The sequence below is a fragment of the Paramisgurnus dabryanus genome, chromosome 8 (genome assembly GCF_030506205.2).
Source record: "Paramisgurnus dabryanus chromosome 8, PD_genome_1.1, whole genome shotgun sequence".
NCBI lineage: Eukaryota > Metazoa > Chordata > Actinopteri > Cypriniformes > Cobitidae > Paramisgurnus > Paramisgurnus dabryanus.
Window position 1 is genome coordinate 39,087,899 of NC_133344.1, and position 21,940 is coordinate 39,109,838.

Here is a 21,940-nt window from a genome sequence, read left to right on the forward strand (position 1 = left end):
CACCAGACTCCGCCAGTCAGAGATCACCAAAGATACTATTAAAGAGGTGTGTGCAATAGCAAATGTCAGACAATGTAATTTGCTCTTGTCCCCTCCCCGCCTACCGGGGGGATGAAACTTACAGTAGATAAGTGTCTCTTCATGGCTGGATTTCAAAGTGGTGCCCTCAGCATAACGTAGGGTTTATAGACAATTAGAAGCATTTCCGGGAAAGACCTGACCTGCTAAAGAGAGATGGCCTCCATCTGTCTCCGAAAGGAAGTGCTATACTCTCTAGAAATCTGACCAATAGTCTTACTTTTGATATTGTCTGACTATCCAGGGCCCAGGTCAGGAAACAGACAGATCGGCTTACCCATCAGTCTGTTAGCTGCCTTGACATGTCAAGAGCACATATATCCCAGCACATAGAGCCTTTTTTACCAGAGTACCAACACATCTTGACTGTGTCTGTTCCTCGAACAAATAAATACAGAGCACCGTTTACCTTGTCTCGTACAAATCTTATTAACATAAAATTAGAACACAATACATTAACAGATGAAACTCAAATGTTAAAATTCGGCCTTCTTAACATTAGATCGCTTACCAATAAAGAACCTATTATCAATTAAATAATTACTGACCAAAACTTAGATGCACTCTGTTTAACAGAGACCTGGCTTAAAGCAGACGATTACATCAGTTTAAACCAGTAATTCTCAAAGTGTGGTCCCGTAGCTACAATATACAACAAAATATTTAAAGTAAACCATAAATCCGAACTTAAATGTCATTTGTTTGAAATAATATTGTTAAATATGGAAATAACTGATCGTAACAAAAAAAAAGCTTTCGTTCATTTTAGCTACCATTTAAAGGCCTTCGGGCCACTACACAGATTTTCTCAAAGAAATAGCAGACTTCCTATCTGAGCTTACAGTCACTGTAGATAAAGCTCTTATCGTTGGTGATTTTAATATCCATGTGGATAACCGAAAAGATGCATTATGATGTGCGTTTATCGATGTTCTAAATTCTCTCGGTATTAAACAAAACGTGCCAGGGCCCACACATAAGCACACATTAGACTTAATTCTGTCACTTGGACTCAATACTTATGACATCGAAATATCACCCCAGAGCTATGCCGTTTCAGACCAAAAATACGCCATATGCTGTCTGCATCAAATGCAGAAAAGCTTATCCATGCTTTTATGACCTCTAGAATAGACTATTGTAACTTGTTACTTGGGGGATGCAATGCAAATCAGGTAAACAAGCTACAGCTGGCTCAAAACGCCGCCGCAAGAGTGCTTACTCAATCTAAAAAGTATGACCACATAAGTCCAATTTTGGCATCTTTACACTGGCTACCAGTTAAATATCGCATACAATTTAAAATATTACTAATCACCTACAAAGCCTTAAATGGCCTAGCACCCTCGTATATTAAAGAACTACTATCAGAATACAATCCACCACGTAAACTGCGATCACAAAATTCTGGTTACTTAATTATCCCTAGAATATCAAAAGTGTCTAAAGGTGGTAGATCCTTTTAGAGTTCTCAACAGGCCTAAAAATTACAACCCGACCCGGCCCGTGGCTTTTAAAGGAATAGTCTACTCATTTTCAATATTAAACTATGTTATTACCTTAACTAAGAATTGTTGATACATCCCTCTGTCATCTGTGTGCATGCACGTAAGCGCTGGAGCGCGCTGCGACACTTCGATAGCATTTAGCTTAGCCACTCAGAGATAAAGTTAGAAGTGACCAAACACATCAACGTTTTTCCTATTTAAGACGAGTAATATTATATACGAGTTATACGAGCAAGTTTGGTGGTACAAAATAAAACGTAGCGCTTTTCTAAGCGGATTTAAAAGAGGAACTATATTGTTTGGCGTAATAGCACTTATGGGATTACTTCGACTCGGCGCAGTAACACCCTCCTTCTCCCATCATGAGAGGGAGAAGGGGAGTGGACTTTTCAGGCGAGTCGAAGTAATCTCAAAAGTGCTATTACGCCATACAATATAGTTCCTCTTTTAAATCCGCTTAGAAAAGCGATACGTTTTATTTTGTACCACCAAACTTGCTCGTATAACTACTCGTCTTAAATAGGAAAAACGTTGATGTGTTTGGTCACTTCTAACTTTATCTCTGTTTGATACCATTGAATGAATGGGGCTAAGCTAAATGCTATCAAGGTGTCGCAGCGCGCTCCAGCGCTTACGTGCACGCACACAGATGATAGAGGGATGTATCAACTCTTCTTAGTTAAGGTAATAACATAGTTTAATATTGAAAATGAGTAGACTATTCCTTTAAAGCCCGGACCAGATGTAACCCGACACATCAACGTGAATCATCTGTCCGAACCCGACCCGTGGCACGATCCCGCTGACCCCCCCTGCCTTTTTTTCTCATACACGTAGGCTATTATCATGACCAGCAGACAGGAATTCAAATCGAGCTTTAAAGGGGCCATGACATGAAAATCTGACTTTTTCCATGTTTAAGTGCTATGATTGGGTCCCTAGTGATGCTATCAACCTAGAAAATCTGAAAAAGATCAACCCAGTAACTTAGTTTTGGTAAACCATTCTCTACAAGCACATGAAAAAATAGGTTGTTGAAATTTGGCTCTCCTTATGATGTCATAAGGAGCTCTTATTATAATAATCCAACCCCTTAATCCAACCACAGCACTGCCATTTAGCGCAGAGAGAAAATAATTCACAGAACAATTGAGTTTCAATTTCAACAAACCACCATCATTGTGATCAGTGTTTGCACTTGATCTGCACATGTGCATTTTAGAGGACACACCCAAAACGGCAAATTTTTGCACACACCTACAAAGTGGCAATTTTAACATGCTATAATAAATTATTTATATGGTATTTTGAGCTAAAACTTCACACATGTGCTCTGGGGACACCAAAGATGTATTTGACATCTTAAAAAAGTCCTGTGACATGGGCCCTTTAATGTTCACGCCTTTTAACAATACAAACAACTGAAACAATAAACTTTAAATATAGGCTATATAAATATGCCTTAAATAAAAATCACACAACAATAAATATAAAGAACTCAAACATGTACCCAGCCAGCGGCTTCTCCTCCTGTAGTAGCAAGCAACGGTGAATTCACCTGCGACAAGTTTACTTTCTCCATCTCTTCTTCTTCAGGCAACAGGCGTGCACGCAGTGATAGCAATAAGCTCCGGGGCAGCTCATTTGCTCATATTTTTGACCCGAACCTGGATCCGCGGTAGTGATGGGCGGATCGATCCTAAAGTATTGATATTTCCGATCCTGCCTTTGTATCAAAAGGATCGATTCTCAAGTACAAGTATCGATTCTATATGTTTGTTTGTTTTTTAACAAGTGATTTTAGATTTTTAAGTAATAGTTGGACGCTATAAATACACTTAAATTGTAACGTCAGTGGGAACTATATCTTCTTCCGCTGTATCACGCGTTCGCTCATTCAGTCCCAGCTCCTTCCGCTGTATCAGTATTACAGCGTTCATTCGCTCAGTCACTACCAGCAGCACACTCAGTAAGCGCAGGCAGATTTAAAAAAAGGGGTTTAAGTGCATTGTTGCGGTCAGTTAATAATGCGAAGCCTCGTGTGACATTTGTCAACAACAAAAAACACAACTGTGGTAATACCACAAATATGACAAAGCATCTGAAAGCAAAATACCTTACAGATCATGACTAAGTGCAGCCTCACAGTCATCAGCCTCACAGTCATCCCTGGTTTGATTTTCAGTGCATCCCTTTTATCAGGGTTTTAATTTATTTTTAAAAGCAGTAGAGTTTATCAGTCAAAAAAAAAAAAAAATAGGCTCAAAAGAGGAAAATGTTAATGTCAGCATTCACTTGTTTTATTATGAAAACGTATACTGTAAAGGGAAGAAATCTTGTAATAGTGTTCAGTGCAAAAAGTTGTCATGTCTATTTTATTTGATATTAATAATGATGGCTATCAAAAGACCCCATAAAATCACTTTAATAAACTTTAATATATACATAAAAATATTTCATAGAAGTATCGGAATCGGTATTGGTATCGGTGATACTTGGCTTAAAATACTTGGTATCGGATCGACAAGAAAATAACTGGTATCGCCCATCACTAATCCGCGGGTCCCGTCGAGTTTGTCGGGCCGGCCCGACCCGTTGAGAAATCTAGATCCTTTTCCTACTTGGCCCCTAAGCTCTGGAATGATTTACCAAATAATGTTCGAGTATCAGACACAGTCGAGCAATTTAAATCTAAACTTAAGACATTCTTCTTTAACAAAGCATTCACATAGAATGTCCAGTAAATGTACTTTTCCCGCAGTAGTTATTTTGTCTAGAACAAAGCACTCACATACCTCATATGGGTAATATACTATTGCTGCAATAGTTAGCCTGGAACCGAGCTGACTTAAACCACTATAATGTATGACACTTGCATTACATGCGAACGGCCCCTACGCTAATAGAATTCTGTTTTTGTCTCCCTGTCTCGTCCTCGACCCCGAGGACAATGAGACAAACAGACCCAGTTCCTGCTGCTGTGAAGGTCATCGCACCACTGATCTACTGGCTGTCCTTCAACATGATGCCCAGCCGATGCGCGACCAACGACCACCGGCTGAACCAGTTTAATTTGCTTACCCGCTTCCTATCCCTACCTTGTCTATATATATAAATATATATATTAATTTCTCCCAAGGGTTTTTGTCCTTCTAGCAGCTTCTACACGCAGGCACCATATGTCATCTGCGCGTTCACGAGCCCTCACCTCCCGTCTGTAAACATTGGGAGAATGGCAAACTTTTCTGCTGAATTGACAACCTGCACAGAAGCCATAAAACGACATCTTTTCTAACAACAACAACAACAGCAAAAACTGCCTGGATCAGCAAAGAGCAAAAACCCAAATTAACACCAGTAACGTTACTGCTTTACCACAAGATGCAAACAGCTGCAGGAAACAAAGGGTCTGAAAGGGTCGTTGCACTGTTTATTTTGGTAATGTAGGTACGCGATATCTTTGTATTGAGATGGATTCGGATATTCTATTTTGATGAAACATTGAGTTGCTTACAGGGGTGCCTCTATGGGGGGAAGTTAGTATGATTCTAAGGTCCCATGCACTTTGGGGGCCCTCAAAGATATTTTTTTTTAGTAACACTAATAGTAGTAATGTTATTGATATTATAAATGAATTTAACAAAGAATTACCAATAAAACAAAATGATGTATCTGCTTGTATCTGCATTTCCAGCAAAATACATTCTCCCCCTTTCACTGAATGGTTTGGTCCAGTCTTGAGTAGTCCTGCTCCCAAGACGAGAGGCACGTCATTTGAGACACGCGCGCGATCAACGGATGCTCGTTCCATTGTGCATGGCAAAGTGTGAGTAACTTATAAACAAAGCTTAGTATAGGTCTGGACATCAGAAAGTAAAAGAGAGACTGCAGAGATTAAAGAAAGAGAGAAAATGTGCTGACAATTACCCAATATTTATTAAAGAAATGTAACTTAACGTTATAATTTATATTTCACGGAGCTTCCTTTTGCCGTAATGTTAGTTATAGTTATAGCCAACCGCTAACAGTACCTAATGGTCAAATTAATAGGTTACGTTTATTACCGCTAAAAAATAGAAGGATATCATTTTTTTTCCATATATAGATCTTGAATTTGTAGCCACTTGCCAGCAATCTCCTGTTAGCAAATATTGCTAGCAGACTTCTGCACATGTGAGACTCTGCCTGTGAAAACCAGACTTAAGTAGTGTTATATAGAGAGCATCACAGTTTGAATTTAAACATTTATTTCACTATGATTTCAATTGCTGAAATGAATTTACTCTCAGTCAATATTAGGCCTGGCAAACTCGATTCCTTTTAAGGATCTGGGTTATTGTGAGTCACTCACTAAAGTGATCCAGGTTGTGTGAGTCACTTGAGTCACTTGAGTCAGTATTGCTAAATTGCCAAGGAAACTCAGTACAGACCCACTTAACCGGCTGATCCACGCAACTCGAGATTCTCAGAGCCGGAAACATTGCAGACCATGGACATGAGACTCGCTCTACATATCCACTAACTGGCTGATCCCGGTTAGTGGATCTATAGAGTGACTGAAGTCTCCTCAAAAGCAAATCCACAACAAAAGCCTTTCACTTCTGAAACATGCTTATAGGTTTTAGGTTTGGTGTGTATGGTCGACCATTTAAAAAATAAGCCTAATAACAATAGCATAATAATATAGAGAAAATATAGCCCCCAGAGCCGTAGAGACAGTTCGCGCATTACGGATTAGCAGGCGTATCAGCTGGTTACGGATCAGCCGGTTACGAGTTGAGAGATTCTCGAGTCAGAGCAGATTCGCATGTCTCTCGAGTTTGCAATGTTTCCGGCTCTGAGTGAGAATCTCGGGTCAATTCGCGACTGGCGCGAATCCGCAGGTCTCTCGAGTTTGCAATGTTTCCGGCTCTGAATGAGAATCTCGGGTCAGTTCTCGCGCAGATCAGCCGGTTACAAGTGGATCTGTAGTCCGAGCAAAGTCTCATCAATAATGTTGAAAGAGGTTTGTGTGTGTGGTGGCACTGTTTATGGTTTCACATGAATTGTAGTAGGACTCAACTGATCCGGGTTAATGACACTAGAGACTCGCGGCTCATGAGTTAATTTAAAGATCCGGGTTAAAGATCCGAGTGAGTCACGACTCAAACAGGTCTAGTCAATATTAAAGATATCAAGCTTATATTTTCACAGATTGTTCTTTACGTTATGTAGGATAATTTTATGTAGAAAACAGTACATAAAAAAAAATACTTAAGCTTGGGTTTAACAGGCAGGCTCACTAGTAGATGAAGCTAAAGGTTTTTGGGTTAAGGTTCATACACACCATATCATGTATGTTTTATCCTTGTTTAAGAATGTTGCATTTTCTCTGAATATTTGATTACTGTACTTTATTTTTCTATTAAATTTACATTTGCATAATAAATCATCTTATAGCTACAGACATGGTTGGTTTCTGACTAAACAGAAACACTGATTATAGTGGTCAAAAACAATAGCAAACGCTTTAAGTATGTATAATTTAATTGCAGCAGACATTTTTCACAGCAACAAGATTTTAGATAACTAGGTTGGCTTGTATTATTCGTGCAAAATGGGAGTGGTAGGGGGCTCAACCTCATATTCTTTCATAGGGCCCAGAATTGCTAGTGACGCCCCTGGTTGCTTATGAAATTTGTGTTCGTTCACGGATTAGCGTAACGATATAGTTACTACGTTTACACAACCGAAAGTGTGCTTTAACTAATTCTGATGTAAACCAGTAGGTTATTTTGGTAATGCTATTTACTTTGTACTGTAAAGTTTTATCTGTGGGTGTTCATTTGTTTTGAAAGAGGCGTGACTTTGGATGGCGATTTGAATGGAGGGTGGGATCGTGATTTCATTGCTAGTTGGCTACCGTTAGCATTTTTCAAAATGTGATACCTTTAAGATGTATTTCAAGGATTAAATTATTTTGCCCACATAGGTCTTAACCCACAGGGACCGTTCTGGGAAGTTTCCCGTTAGGTAATTAAAATAAAACCTACAGGGAATGTTCTTGGAAGGTTCCCGTTAGTTAATAAAAATAAAACCTACAGGCAACATTCTGGGAAGGTTCCCATTAGGTTACCTAAAAATAACCTGCAGGGAACGTTCTGGGAAGGTTCCCTTTAGGTTACCTAAAAAATAACCTGCAGGGAACATTCTGGGAACGTTAGGGGAACATTCTGTGTTTGCTGGGCTATAGCCAGGACGACAGACATGAAGAGCTAACAGGTAAGCACTGCAAACTCCTTTAACCTTTTAAAGGCATATTTAAACTTAAAAAACATATTGCTTGTAGTGACTCTTCATTTTAATACTGTCTCGGTTAAGGAAATTTGTGTAATGTTACCACAAGAGAAAGCAACACTGACACAGCAATATTGCCTCAGACTCATTTGTCCTCTTTAAACTTTAAAAACATGCTGTTTGTCGTGACTCTTCATTTTAATACTGACTCAGTTACAGTAATTTGTGTAATGTTGGACAATGAGACAATGCGACATTGACACAGCAATATTGCCTCAGACTCATTTTCATCAGCAGATTAATGTGCATTGAGTAACTTACACCACAGTTCTGTAAGTGGAAAATTAAAGAGTCACTAAGATGCTAATTTTAACCATCCTATCACTGTTTATAGTCCAGGACAACAGGTTTAAATGCATGCAAGGTCAAAAAACTCTGTAATTTTCTCAAAATATAAATTTAAAATTACCCTATTCCTCAGAGATCCCCAAATGATTCGTGCGAAGCCGTTCAACGACTCAGTCTGCCTTAACCCCACCTTTCAGTAGCCTACTCTGCTCTGATTGGTCAACTGACACAGTCTCTGCACAGACCACAGATCAGTGGCTCAGACCAACAATAGTGCAACATGTATTGACCTCGTGCTAACATGATTTATTGAGAAGACATTATGGACATCAATACACATCATTCCTCATTAATCCAAGCAATAAAAACAACAACAGAAACTAAACTTTTACACTCATTTAAGCATTTATGTAAGCTAACCGGGCCATAGCAAAACCGTAGGTGCAGCATGCGTTAGCCGCTTGCTAACATGACTCTCTGACAGTATATTATGATTTCAAACAACTACATCAATACACATAATTCATCATTCGTCCAAGCAATTAAAATGACGACAGATATTAACATTTTTACACTCATTTAAGCAAGTATGTAGCTATAATCATACTTACAGGTTGTGGTTAGATGACGCATGTTGTTCCAAATAAAGTGGGTACAAAACCATCTTTCATTGCCAAACGTCTAGTAAATCCCTCCTTGAAAAAGTAATTTTAACCACAGATACTTCATATATCTTCATCCTTTGGTAGTGAAAACAACACAAGCTGAAAACACAGTGTGATATGATGTTTATGTTACCAGTCGGAGGGGACCACTAGCGTCCCTCCGTAAGTTCCACCTCGAGGAGGTCCCCAAAGCACCCCAATGACCAAACACACGAGATCAGATAAGTCAATTTAAAACAACCTTTATTTCAATTAATTAAAAATATTGTTGGGAAAGGGGAAATTAAAATAATCTTCTTCTGGTCTCCAATCTTTCCTTTCAGGGGGAGGAGCGGGCCAAGTGTCAGGGACACCCACTTGAGAGGGGGGACAGGGGGACGGGACTCCTTCGTCCAAAGGACAGTGTCAACTCTCCGAGGGGTCTAGGTCCTTCGCCTTGGTTTATTGAACAAGTGGCGCCCTCCTCTTCTCCTGGAGGCAGAAGGGAGAACACACAATCAGTGGATGGGAGAATACAAGACAACTACCTGCTCCGTCGCGGGTCTGCGCCGCGATTACAGAAGCCGTCCTCGTCTCGCTCTAGCGAGTACACGTCGTATGGTCAGGTAAGTATTACCGTTGGTTCCTTCGTGCCAGTAACTTTCTCCTCTGTTCCCTCGTTCACAGGGTGCCAGAGTAACTCCCCTCCGTCCGCGGCCTACTGCCTTCACAGCTTGTTCCTTAGGCCTTTACAGTCACAACAAGAGACAGGTTAGTAAATTCTCAACAGGACTATCGTGCTCTCCTCCGACGCTGGATGTTCGGAAAATGGCAGGCTGCTGTAATGAGAACAACTTTGCTTTCTGTTTCAGGTTACTCTGGGACGTCACAGAGTCGTACTCCACTGGACTGGCAGGCGTACAAGGTAAGTATGAATTTCAACTCGACTCTGACAAACCCCGGGGGTTCACTAGGCGTGCTGGGCTGGATCTACAAGGTCTCTCGGGTAAGTATGGCCTTTAGCTTCACCCTGGTATTGCTCTGCGGCTTTCTGGGCGTGTTGTACTGAATCTACGAGACTCTTCGAGTAAGTATGACTTGTGGCTCAACTCTAGGCGATTTGATGGCTCTCTGGGCGTGCTGGGTTGGGTCTACGAGGCTCTTCAGGTAAGTATAGCTCTTAGCTCGGCTCTAGGGTGGCTCTGCGTTTCACTGGGTGTGCTGCTCTGGATCTATAAGACGTTTGGGTACATATAGCTTCTAGCTCGGCTCTAGTGTGGCTCTGCGGTTCACTGGGCGTGCTCCTTGGATCTACAAGACATTTGGGTACGTATAGCTTTTAGCTCGGCTCTAGTGTGGCTCTGCGGTTCACTGGGCGTGCTGCTCTGGATCTACATGACGTTTGGGTACGTATAGCTTTTAGCTCGGCTCTAGTGTGGCTCTGTGGTTCACTGGGCGTGCTGCTCTGAGTCGACAAAACCCTTCAGGTAAGTATGACTTTAGCTTAACCCTCTTAATCACACTCGAAGGCTTTACAGGTAGGTATTTCAATATAGGTGGAAGGATTCATACGTCACCTAACCTTGGTCCAAGGTGAGAGAGGGCGATCTTTACCCACTTCCAACGGTTGCTGCTGGCCCGGTCACGGCCCGTGTCGTCCTGAGTGGGGAGCGTAGGTGGAACGGCAATGTTACGTCCGTATAACCAGACACGTCCGCTCCTGTTCCTTTCTAGGGTCGGGGCGACACCTAAATCGGTGGGGCAGATGGATATGCCTCCTCTCCAATACAGGTGTTGCACACAACAGTTAGTTTAATTTCTCACAGTTTCACTACTCCCTTCTGTTACAATATGGTCTCCTCCACAATACTTCAATCACTGTACTCACACAATCTCCTTCGGGCCTGGACATGCAGGCGGGGGGTGGTAAGAAGATAAGTCCACGCTGGCGGTCACACCACAGCAGCTCCACGAAACACCCCACAGTGGCTTGCTTGACCTAGGAGCGGGTATAGGTGACAGGAGACACGGCACAGCACTGCAAACACTTTGAGTGTTTAAGCAGCTGCTCAAAATGTGCTCCAGTGTGCCCCTCTTCTGGCACAGCTTGCACTCAGGAGTGTCTGCCAGACCCCAGGTGTGCAGGTTAACTGGGCTTGGGAGGACGTCATAGACGGATTGGACAAGAAACTTTAAAACCTTTTAAAGGTAACGTTACCACATTTGTTTATTTATTTATTATGTTGTGAGTACACCACAGGTCTTTCAATAAAACATTTATTCATATTTGTTTGTGTTTTCTTACTGTTTAGCACAAGCGTTTCCATCGCAAGTTTGAACCTTGCTCAGGGAGTACTGACGGACGCCATTGACTTATAAAACCTTTTAAAGGTAACGTTACCACATTTATTATGTTGTGATTATACTACAGTTGTCATGGTTCTGCCATCTTGTCCTTTGTTTAATCTAGTCTTGTGGAAGAATCATGACAGACCCATGTTTTGTGTGGGTTCAAGTGGTCTCAGTATTGGTTTACTAGACCACGTGTTCCCTGTGTCTTGTCTCTTTTACCCCGCTCCCTTGTTATCCTCATCTTCATTGTTTAACTCCTGTCACCTGTTGCCCTCATTAGTTGTCCTCTATTTAAGATCCTTGTGTTTGTTGTCCTGTGCTTGTGCATTGTTTCTAAATCCCTGTGAGTACGCTGTTTAGAAGTTTAGTCAAGTCTTGTCTAGAGTTATTTTTAGTGTTTTGTCTAGTTCATTGTTTAGTGTCAAAGTATAGTCTTGTCTAGTTTAGTGTTCTTGAAGTATCTTGTTTATGTTGTTTTGCCCCCTCGTGGGTTTTGTTTTCTGTTTATTGTACAAAAAAAGTCTTTTGTTTATATCCACCTCTGTCTGCACTTCCTCATAACAGAATGCACAAGCCAAAAATGAACCCAGCAAACAGAGTGGACCCAGCTGAGCGAGCCCGCCAAGCTCACCGTTTATTCATCCTCCGCCAGAAGGAGGCAGAGGTCTTACCCTTTGTGGTGGACTTCAGGCGAGCAGCAAGAGGCACCAATTTCACCGAGGATACATTAAAGATGATTTTTAGTCGTTGCCTCAACCCCGCCGAGATGAGGATGCTGAGGTACCTGGGCTTCGAAGACTTGGTCCGTTATATCAGTAACCGGCCGGAGCCCAGGGCCTCAGCTAGGGCTGCACCTCCTCCTGCCCCACTGCCTCCTGTTCCTGAGGGCCTCACCGTTGGAGTGCTGGCGCTGGAGGTTTCAGCGATCACCACTCCAGTTCCTGCTACCTCTGTCCAGCCCCCTGACCTCAGAGGTAAGCGAGAGCGGAGAGTTTCGTGGGAGTCACCGTCCGAGGGGTCCCCTTCGGAACCTCCTGCTCCCACCACAGTTCTCCCCTCACCCGCCACGGCATCTGCACCACGCCCGAGGAAGAAGAGGAGGAGGAGAGGGGTTGTGGACCCTCAGCCTGCGCACCCTCAGCCGCAGCCACCGCTGCAGCCCCTGCCGTCTGCGCAACCAACCGCAGCGCCCCCTGTCACGGTCTCAGTTTTGTCTTCGCTGCCGGACGCAGCGCCCCCTGTCACGGTCCCTGTCTCGTCTCCGCTGCCGGACGCAGCGCCCCCTGTCACGGTCCCTGTCTCGTCTCCGCTGCCGGCCGCAGCGCCCCCTGTCACGGTCCCTGTCTCGTCTCCGCTGTCGGCCGCAGCGCCCTCTGTCTCACCGGCTCCTTCTGCTGCTTCCTCCCCTGCCCTGTCGTCCTGTTCATCTGCCTGGTCCCCTGCCACTGTCTCCATGTCCTCCCTGAACTCTCTCCCTTACCCTGTAAGTCCTGGCTCACCCCCATCTGCTTCCTTGTCTACCCCTACCACGCCCTGGAACCCTGCCTTGCCTCCTTTTGTACCCCTTACCCAGTCTGCATCCCCAACCAAGCCTGTTCCCTCCAAGATCCCCACCAAGCCTGCCCGGACTCCTCGTCCCAAGCCCTCTACTACCCCTGAACCCAAGACTCCTTCCCCACCTAGTCCCACCCAGCCTGGACCACCCCCCTTTGTGAACTCTGTTTTGCCTCCGCCCCCCCTCAGTTGTTTGTTGTTTTTATTATGTCACCCAAACCCTCTTGTAATTTTTTCTTGTCTGCCCCTGTGTATATTTGTCATGTTTTCTTGGTGTCTGTCTATCTGTCAGTCTGTCATGTCCCGTGTCTAGTGTTCCCCTGGGGAGCGTCTGGAAGCCGCTCCTTAAGGGGGGGATTTTGTCATGGTTCTGCCATCTTGTCCTTTGTTTAATCTAGTCTTGTGGCAGAATCATGACAGACCCATGTTTTGTGTGGGTTCACGTGGTCTCCGTATTGGTTTACTAGACCACGTGTTCCCTGTGTCTTGTCTCTTTTACCCCGCTCCCTTGTTATCCTCATCTTCATTGTTTAACTCCTGTCACCTGTTGCCCTCATTAGTTGTCCTCTATTTAAGATCCTTGTGTTTGTTGTCCTGTGCTTGTGCATTGTTTCTAAATCCCTGTGAGTATGCTGTTTAGAAGTTTAGACAAGTCTTGTCAAGTGTTATATATATATATATATTTAGTGTTTTGTCTAGTTCATTGTTTAGTGTCATAGTATAGTCTTGTCTAGTTTAGTGTTCTTGAAGTATCTTGTTTATGTTGTTTTGCCCCTCGTGGGTTTTCTTTTCTGTTTATTGTACAATAAAAGTCTTTTGTTTATATCCACCTCTGTCTGCACTTGGGTTCCTCCACATTCCTCATAACAACAGTTCTGTAAGTGGAAAAGTAATTCATATTTGTGTGTGTTTTGTTACTGTTTAGCACAAACATTTCCCGCGCAAGTTTGAATTTCTATCAGTGAGTACCAGTGTTGGGGCTAGTTACTCAAAAAAGTAATATATTACGTATTACATATTACTCTCAAAAATAGTAATGCCTTACTTTACTTTATTACTCCCTGGAGAAAGTAACTAGTTATATTACTAGTTATATTACTAGTTACATTTTTTTTCTGGACAAAAATGTTTATTTGGGCAAGCCACGGCCAAGAAAATGCTGGCTTCCTTACCCGCTACTGGACGTGGGGCACAGCGTTTGGAGAAACATTAAAGAGTGTGCACTTCACCGTCAAGTTATTTTCCTTCCGTTGAACATAATAAAATATGACTGAATCTCCACCCGTCGAAACTAGCTTTCTGTTGCTGGGAACCTTCCTCTGAAAAAGAGCTTGCCGTTGTTGACGCTTCCATTTACCCGATCTGTCTTTGAGTGTGCCGCTGCCGCTCTGTGCTGCTGGCTGCCGGGTGTCGACCAATCGGTGATGGTAAATGATACCTCGTGCCAAACTTAGACCAATCACTGTTCCATTCACGCCCTCCTCCCCTTCCCTTTTGTTCTCTGTATTTTGTGCCTTGTGTGATGAAGGTGCTACTGGCGAATGTAACTTAAGTAACTAGCTCGGGAAAACTGTAATAATATTACCATTTTCAGACGGGTAATGCCTTACACTACTAGTTACTGAAAAAAGTTATATTATTACAGTAACTAGTTACTTTGTAACTAGTTACACCCAACACTGGTGAGTACTGACGGACAGCCCTTCACTCATAAAACCTTTTATAGGTAACGTTACCACATTTATTATGTTGTGAGTATACTACAGTTCTGTAAGTGGAAAAGAAAATCATTTTTTTTGCCAAAATATTTTTATTAAGATTTTCTTCATGCATATACAATCACATGCATGTCAATACAATTTGTCAATTTGCACAAAATGATTGCATAACATGCATTAAAACCCATTAAAAGGCAATAATTAAACAGTACAGAACTAACACCGTGAACAACGCTTCTCTCATAGTTCTTAAGCATAAAAATTTAAAACATAGTATACCATTAAGTTTCATCTCAACTTATGCCTTTTTCCATTTTTATTAAAAGAAAAAAAAAAACATTAACTTAAACTTTAGATTGTTGAACTATAGATCACCCTGTCTCAAAAGTCCAAAGAGTCATCTGTCATATCCAAGTCCTTGACAAAATCAATGAAAGGCCCCCAAATCCTATCAAATAAGTGTTGTTTAGATTTCCTAATGTATGTTATTCTCACTAAGGGGAGGACATCATCTGTTTCAACCACTGGATGGCGCTGGGTCTGCTCACATTCTTCCAAGACAAAGCTATACATTTCTTTGCAGACAACAAACTTATATTTAAAAAATACATTCAGTTTTGCTATAATTATGTTTGTCTGGGTATAACGCTAACAAAAACAGTTTTGGGTCCAATACTATCTGTGTAGAAATGATTTTTTCAATAAAATTTTTTACCTCCTCCCAGAAGATTTTTATTTGCCTGCATTCCCACATGCAATGTATCAGAGTCCCTTTAGAGCCACACTTTATGCATGTATCCGGTATATTATTGTTATATTTATTTAGTTGTACAGGTGTAATATATACACGCATTAGCCATTTATATTGAAGCACTCTGAGACGGCTATTTATAGACATGGTATGTGTTTTAAAGGAATAGTCTACTCTTTTGCCATATTAAACTATGTTATTACCTCAACCTAGACGAATTAATACATACCTATCTTTTTTCAATGCGTGCACTGTACAGCGTGTTATGAATGTGTTAGCATTTAGCCTAGCCCCATTCATTCCTAATGTACCAAAAAAAAGTTTTATTTTGTGGCACCATACTTACTGTTATAACTCCTCATGTAACAGTCTTTAAATAGGGAAAGCACGGAAGTGTTTGGTGGCTTCCCTGTTTGGTACCATAGGAATGAATGGGGCTAGGCTAAATGCTAACACATTCATAACATGCTGTACAAAGCACGCATTGAATAAAGATAGGTATGTATTAATTAGTCTAAGTTGAGGTAATAACATAGTTTAATATGGCAAAAGGGTAGACTATTCCTTTAACACAGGCCCTTTTCCACTCCTGATCTTCAAGCGATATTGACAGATCCACATTCCATGACATAAGTTTATCCCTTGAATTTTCTATTACATTGGAGATCAACAGGTTGTAAATTTCGGAAATAATGCCTTTTCTCAATTATTTTTAACCATCAACTTTTCCAGCGAAGTAAGGGGAGGTTTACTTAGATTACTATTATTTGCTTTCACAAAGCTTCTCAACTGGAGGTATTTAAAAAAATGTTTTTTATCGAGCTTAAATTTGGATTATAACTCTTCAAAGGACATAAATATATCAGACTCTAATGGGTAAAGGTTTTTAATTGTTTTGAGTCGTACAGATGCCCACTGTTTGAAAATTGCATCTGCCCTTCCCGGTATAAAGAGCTGGTTGCCCCATATTGGGCTAAATTGTGACAAAGTGTTTGGTTCTTTGAGCGATTTATTTACATCATACCAGACTTTAATCATGTTTTTAAGTATTGGATTTCTAGATTGTTTCCGTATATTATTTACCTTGTCAGAGTACATGAATAGTGAGGGGGATAATTTTAAGTCATGAGACTCCATCTCGACCCAATGTGGTTTGTTTTTACTTGAAAAATAAAAGATGATAGTTCTTAACTGTGTGGCCCAATAGTAGAATTTAAAGTTGGGGCACTTTAGTCCTCCACCATCGAAGGGTAAATACAGTAAGGAAAGACGAATCTTAGGCCTCCCATTATTCCCTTATTGCTAGCAATTTAAAAATGATCTTTAGGTCAGAATTTAGTAAACTGATAGGTCTTAAGTTTTCACATTTATCAGGGGACCTACCAGGCTTTGGTAGGAGAGTAATTAGGGCATGGTTCATGGAGGGTGGAAGGTCGCTTATTTCAATGCCTCTATAAACATGTCTAATAGAGGTGTTAGCCATTTATCTTAAATTTTTTTATACAGATCAATGGGGATACCATCTGATCCTGCTTGCTTTCCTGATTTCATTCCATCAATTGCCCTTGCTATTTCCGCTTTATTTATTCCTATATTCAAATTAATCCTCGAATCATCTGAAATAACTGGAATATTTAGCGTATTCACAATTTTTTTTAGATCGTTTCAATCAAGATCTCCTTGGGGTTCATATAACTTCTGATAGAAATCTTTGAGTGCGCTATTTATAGCTCTAGGATCTGTGAGCGTTTTTTCCTGTGTTTTAATAGTAATTGGTGTAGGTGATTCAAGTTGCTTAATTTGCCAGGGAAATAATTTTCCTGCTTTATCTCCTTGTTCATAAAATGACTGTTTTAATCTTAAAAGACTAGCCGCAGCCCTAGAGCTAGATTGTTTGTCATATTCAGCTCTTAGTAACAGCAATTCTTTTTTCAAATCTGCGTCATTTGTTTGGTATACTCTTTCCGGTATGGTTCTGATTTTATTTTCTAGTTCTAACCTATCTTTTCAAGCTTGCTTAGATTTGTTGCCCGTGTAACTGATGATATGACTGTCCCCTAAGAAATGCTTTAAAAGCATCCCATCTCACCCACGCCGACGTTTGATTTGTGTTTATTTGAAAAAAATCATCTATCTGTTGTCCAATATACTATACAAACTTTTCATCCTGCAGCCATTTGTGCTGAAAGCGCCATCTAGGTGGGTCACATGTGAGTTTGTCGTCTTTATATATAAGACAACAAGGAGCATGATCTGAGACTACTATGCTATCGTATAGACAATCCTGAATTTTGGAAAGTAGTTCCGATGATATTAAGAAATAGTCTATTCTCGAGTATGTCTGAAATGTTGCTGAATAGCATGAATAGGCTTTGGTTTGTTGGTGCAATTCCCTAAAGATGTCCAGCAATCTAAACTCTCTTATGAAGCTTTGTAAAATCATCCTACAATGTTTATGTGATTGGTCTGTTCCTGCGGATCTATCTATGTTTGGGTGAAGGGTGCATTTAAAATCCCATGCAATCACAAAAATGAGTTGAAAGTAAAAGGAATAGATCTTTATAAAACCCTGAGGCATCTAGAGGCCATATACACTGAGTGCGTTTACATGCACAGAATAAGCGGAAAACTATCAAAAATCTGCTTATTACAGAAAACTGTTTTCATGCGTTTACATGCAAATCAATAAGCCGGCCATGCAGACAACTGCGTTTACATGGGACTTAGAGAGTTATCAGGTTTCTTGCAGGCAGTGATGTCACCACCTATAGTACATAATAGTCTTATGCGTTACCTTGTGCTTACTTCCGCGTGTGACTTTATCTTTCATACACGGAGACATGCGCACATGGACAAAACCGTGAGAAAGCGGGTTAAGGTGTTTACACGTGTTATCAGTTTGTTAAGCATAATCGGCGTAAGACTGTGGATGTAAACGCACTCATTGACCAAGTTTAAGTTCTCTAATAATAAAGATCCCTGAACTATTAAAAATCTGCCCCTTCTTATCCTTAATAAAAATTTTTACATGAAATTGAATGGATTCATGGATCAGAGTCATAACTCCTCTTGCTCTAGATGTGAATGCTGCTGTAAATACACTCCCTCGCCACCTCCTCCTAACCCTTCTTTCAACTTCTTCCACAAGGTGTGTCTCTTGCAGAAATATTATTTTAGAGTCCATATCTTTTAATTTAGTCATAACTTGTTTTATCTTCTTAACTCGTTGTAGGCCCCTACAGTTCCACAGTACAAATTTCAGGTTCTGTGTTTTTGGTCTTTGAGATATATCAAGAATATAAAATTAGGAAGTAAGTATTTACCTTATAAGATATTAGTTTTTCATGGAGAAGCGTAACCAACCCGGATATGAGAACGTATATCCAACACCCTGAACACGAACTACCCCTCATTATTTCCCCATATATATATCCCTCCCTAAACCATTCGTCTCCCGTTATCGCATACGTCCACTCCACATACATTGAGGAGCAGCCTAACCACTCTTCTCTAACTGAACCAAAACCCTTACTACCGATGCTGTTCAATATCTATAACACTCATTTAACCCCTCTTGTTTCACTACAAGTTTATACATTTTGTGCTTTGTTTTGACGCACATTAATTGCGTCTACATAACCATACAACATGCCCTTGTGAGAAAAACTATATAAAATAATAATAATAATAATGATAAAAAGAACATATCACTTTAAAAATTCAGACATTTCAATTTATCGTAATATCAAAAGTCTAAACAAGAACTGTTGTTTACCGCACAGTGTGTCTAGAATTTACTCTCCGTTATGAGAGTAGAGAAAGAGTATGACTTATTCCAAATCTGGCGATGATTTATCCTCTACTGCCGTCTTTTGATCTTTCTTCACAAACTCTTGTGTTGTCGCTGCTGTTGTGAAGGAGTGGGTTTGACCAGTCCCTAACAGTATGGCTGGGTGGGCCACTCCGTGTCGCAGCCCCAGCTTACGTAACTCCCCTCGAACTGAATCAAACTGCTTCCTTAGCTGATGTAGTCCAGCTGCTGTGTCCAGATATATCCGTACCTGTTGATTTTGGAATCGAATGTCATTTTTACTCGTTCTATTACAACAGTAACCACTTCTCTAAAAACACACATGGGTCCTGTCCTTCCGCTCCCTCCGGCACATTGATCAGCCTTAGGTTGTTTCGTCTAGATCTTGTCTCTAGATCCATGACTTTGTCTTCCAGTACTTTCTCCTTGGCCTCCAGTGTGTTCACTTTGGTGCGTAGGATTTCTAACTCATCTTCTGCATCAGAGATGCGGGTTTCCGTTTGTGATACTCACCGAATACAATCATTTATTTATTATGTTTTAGTAGTACAATTCTGTTAGTGGAACATTTATTCATATTTTTGTGTTTTCTCACAGGTAAGTGACCACGTATTCGGTAAATCGTATTCTGGACTCTAGGCGGAGGGGACGCGGATTTCAGTACTTGGTGGATTGGGAAGGTTACGGTCCGGAGGAGAGAAGTTGGGTTCCTGCTCGAGACATACTGGATCACTCCCTTATCGATGAATTAATTGGCAGGTAAAGGAGTCTGGGAATGCCAGGCGGCGTTTCTAGGGGGAGGGGTACTGTCACGGTTTATGAATGCATTGTTTCCTTCCTGATTCCTTACAAAAATGTTCTGTGGTAATCCTGTGGTATATCATGTGATAAAACATCACAGGTACCACACAAAACTTGTGTGGTAATTGTGTGGTATTGTGTTGTTTTTTGGGACACTTTACCACAGGATTGTGTTGTAACGTCTTTAATATTCCTGCAGTATTCTTGTGGGATTGTGTGGTATTCATTTCATATTTCTGTAGTATTTACCACAGGTATTGTGTTGTTTTTTGGGACACTTTACCACAGGATTTTGTTGTAACGTCTGTAATATTCCTGCAGTAATCTTGTGGTATTACCCTCATATTTCTAGTATTTACCACAGAATTTTGTTGTAAAGTATGTAATATTCTTGTGGGATTGTGTGGTATTACTTTCATATTTCTGCGGAAATTACCACAGGATTCTGTAATATAATATTCTTGCAGTATTCCTGTAATATTCTTGTGGTATTACTTTCATATTTCTCTATTATTTACCACAGGTATTATGTTGTTTTTTGGGACACTTTGTTGAAAAGTGTATAATATTCCTGCAGTATTCCTGTAATATTCTGTGGTATTTCATCTTTTACCCTGGCTTTGAATTAATGTAAGAAAAATGCAAGAATTAGTGCAAAACGTCAATGGATTTTATTAAACAAACCCCATAAAATCACTTATTAGAAAATAGAGGCAACGGTTTCTTTAGTGAATGTCTGGTCCTTCTGCTTTCCCCCTTCATGCCCTCGGTCATTGCAGATGCTGTGTCCTGGTTGCTTTTGTCACAGCATCTGTGAAAAAGTACATAATCAAAATGCTAACAGTAAAAAATTATGGTTGACTTAACAAAACTTAAATCACAATTAATGAAAGTATCTATACTAATATTAAAAGGAATGTTTTTATTTTAACCTTGATTTATCTTTAGTTCCAATTACTTGATGCCCAACTAAAATAAAGTCCCAAAGTCTTACATGTAGTGATATCTTTCATTGCAGGATAACAGTTTTTGAAGTATTTAAGTAAAACTTTGGTACTTAGTTGCATACACTTTTATCCAAAGGGAATTAACGAAGTGAGAAAAACAATGAAGCATTTCATCCTATAAAGACAATATGAGAAGTGCTAAGATGTCCTCTTTAAATGTAATATTACTGCACTGTAGCTGTATTTTTCTTACCATATAATAATTATATATCTTTTTAATTGTTCAAGGTGAAGACAAGTAAATTAAGATCACTAACTGTTACTCATAGTGAAATACAGGCTCCGCCACAAGCTCGTGAAACGGTCAAACTGCCAGCGCTCGAGCTACAACAAATCAACAGATAACATTAAAGTTTACCATATATAAGTCATATCAAATTATACTTACAACTGAATTAACATCACTGTTAATTAATTTCAATAAATTAACCAAGAATTTAGGGAAACTTACCTCAGAATCTACCACAGTAACCTCTCGCCTGAAGAGAAATTCCCTTATCCAGAACACGCGTCTCCGTGTTTGAAATGTATCACGTGATGACGCAACAGTCGCGAAACGGACGTGCGCGTTCGCGAGAAAGCGCTGCTCCACGGGGCAGACGTTTATTGCTATCAGGTGTTCGTATTTAACTGAATGGACAAAACCTTCAGATAATTAATTATAGTTGTATTACTTTTAATTGAATTGATCACTGTAACTCAGTGGTTCTCAATCCTGGTCCTGGAGCCCCACTGCTCTGCACATTTTGTATGTCTCCCTTGTTTAACACAGCTGATTCAAATCATCAGCTCATTAGCAAAGTTCTTATTGTCCATCAGATAAGAGAGACATACAAAATGTGCAGAGCAGTGGGGCTCCAGGACCAGGATTGAGAACCACTGCTGTAACTGAACAGACGGACCCTAATGAAAAATTATATATTTTTTCATAATTTTTTTCAATATTTGTATAACCATGATTTGAGGAATAAATGTTTCTGACAGGTAATTAAATAATACTACCACACAAAAACAACAGGAAAACCACATATGACATATGGTAAATTCGTGTGATACAGTGCTGTGGTATTCCTGTCATATTTAGCTCTGTCC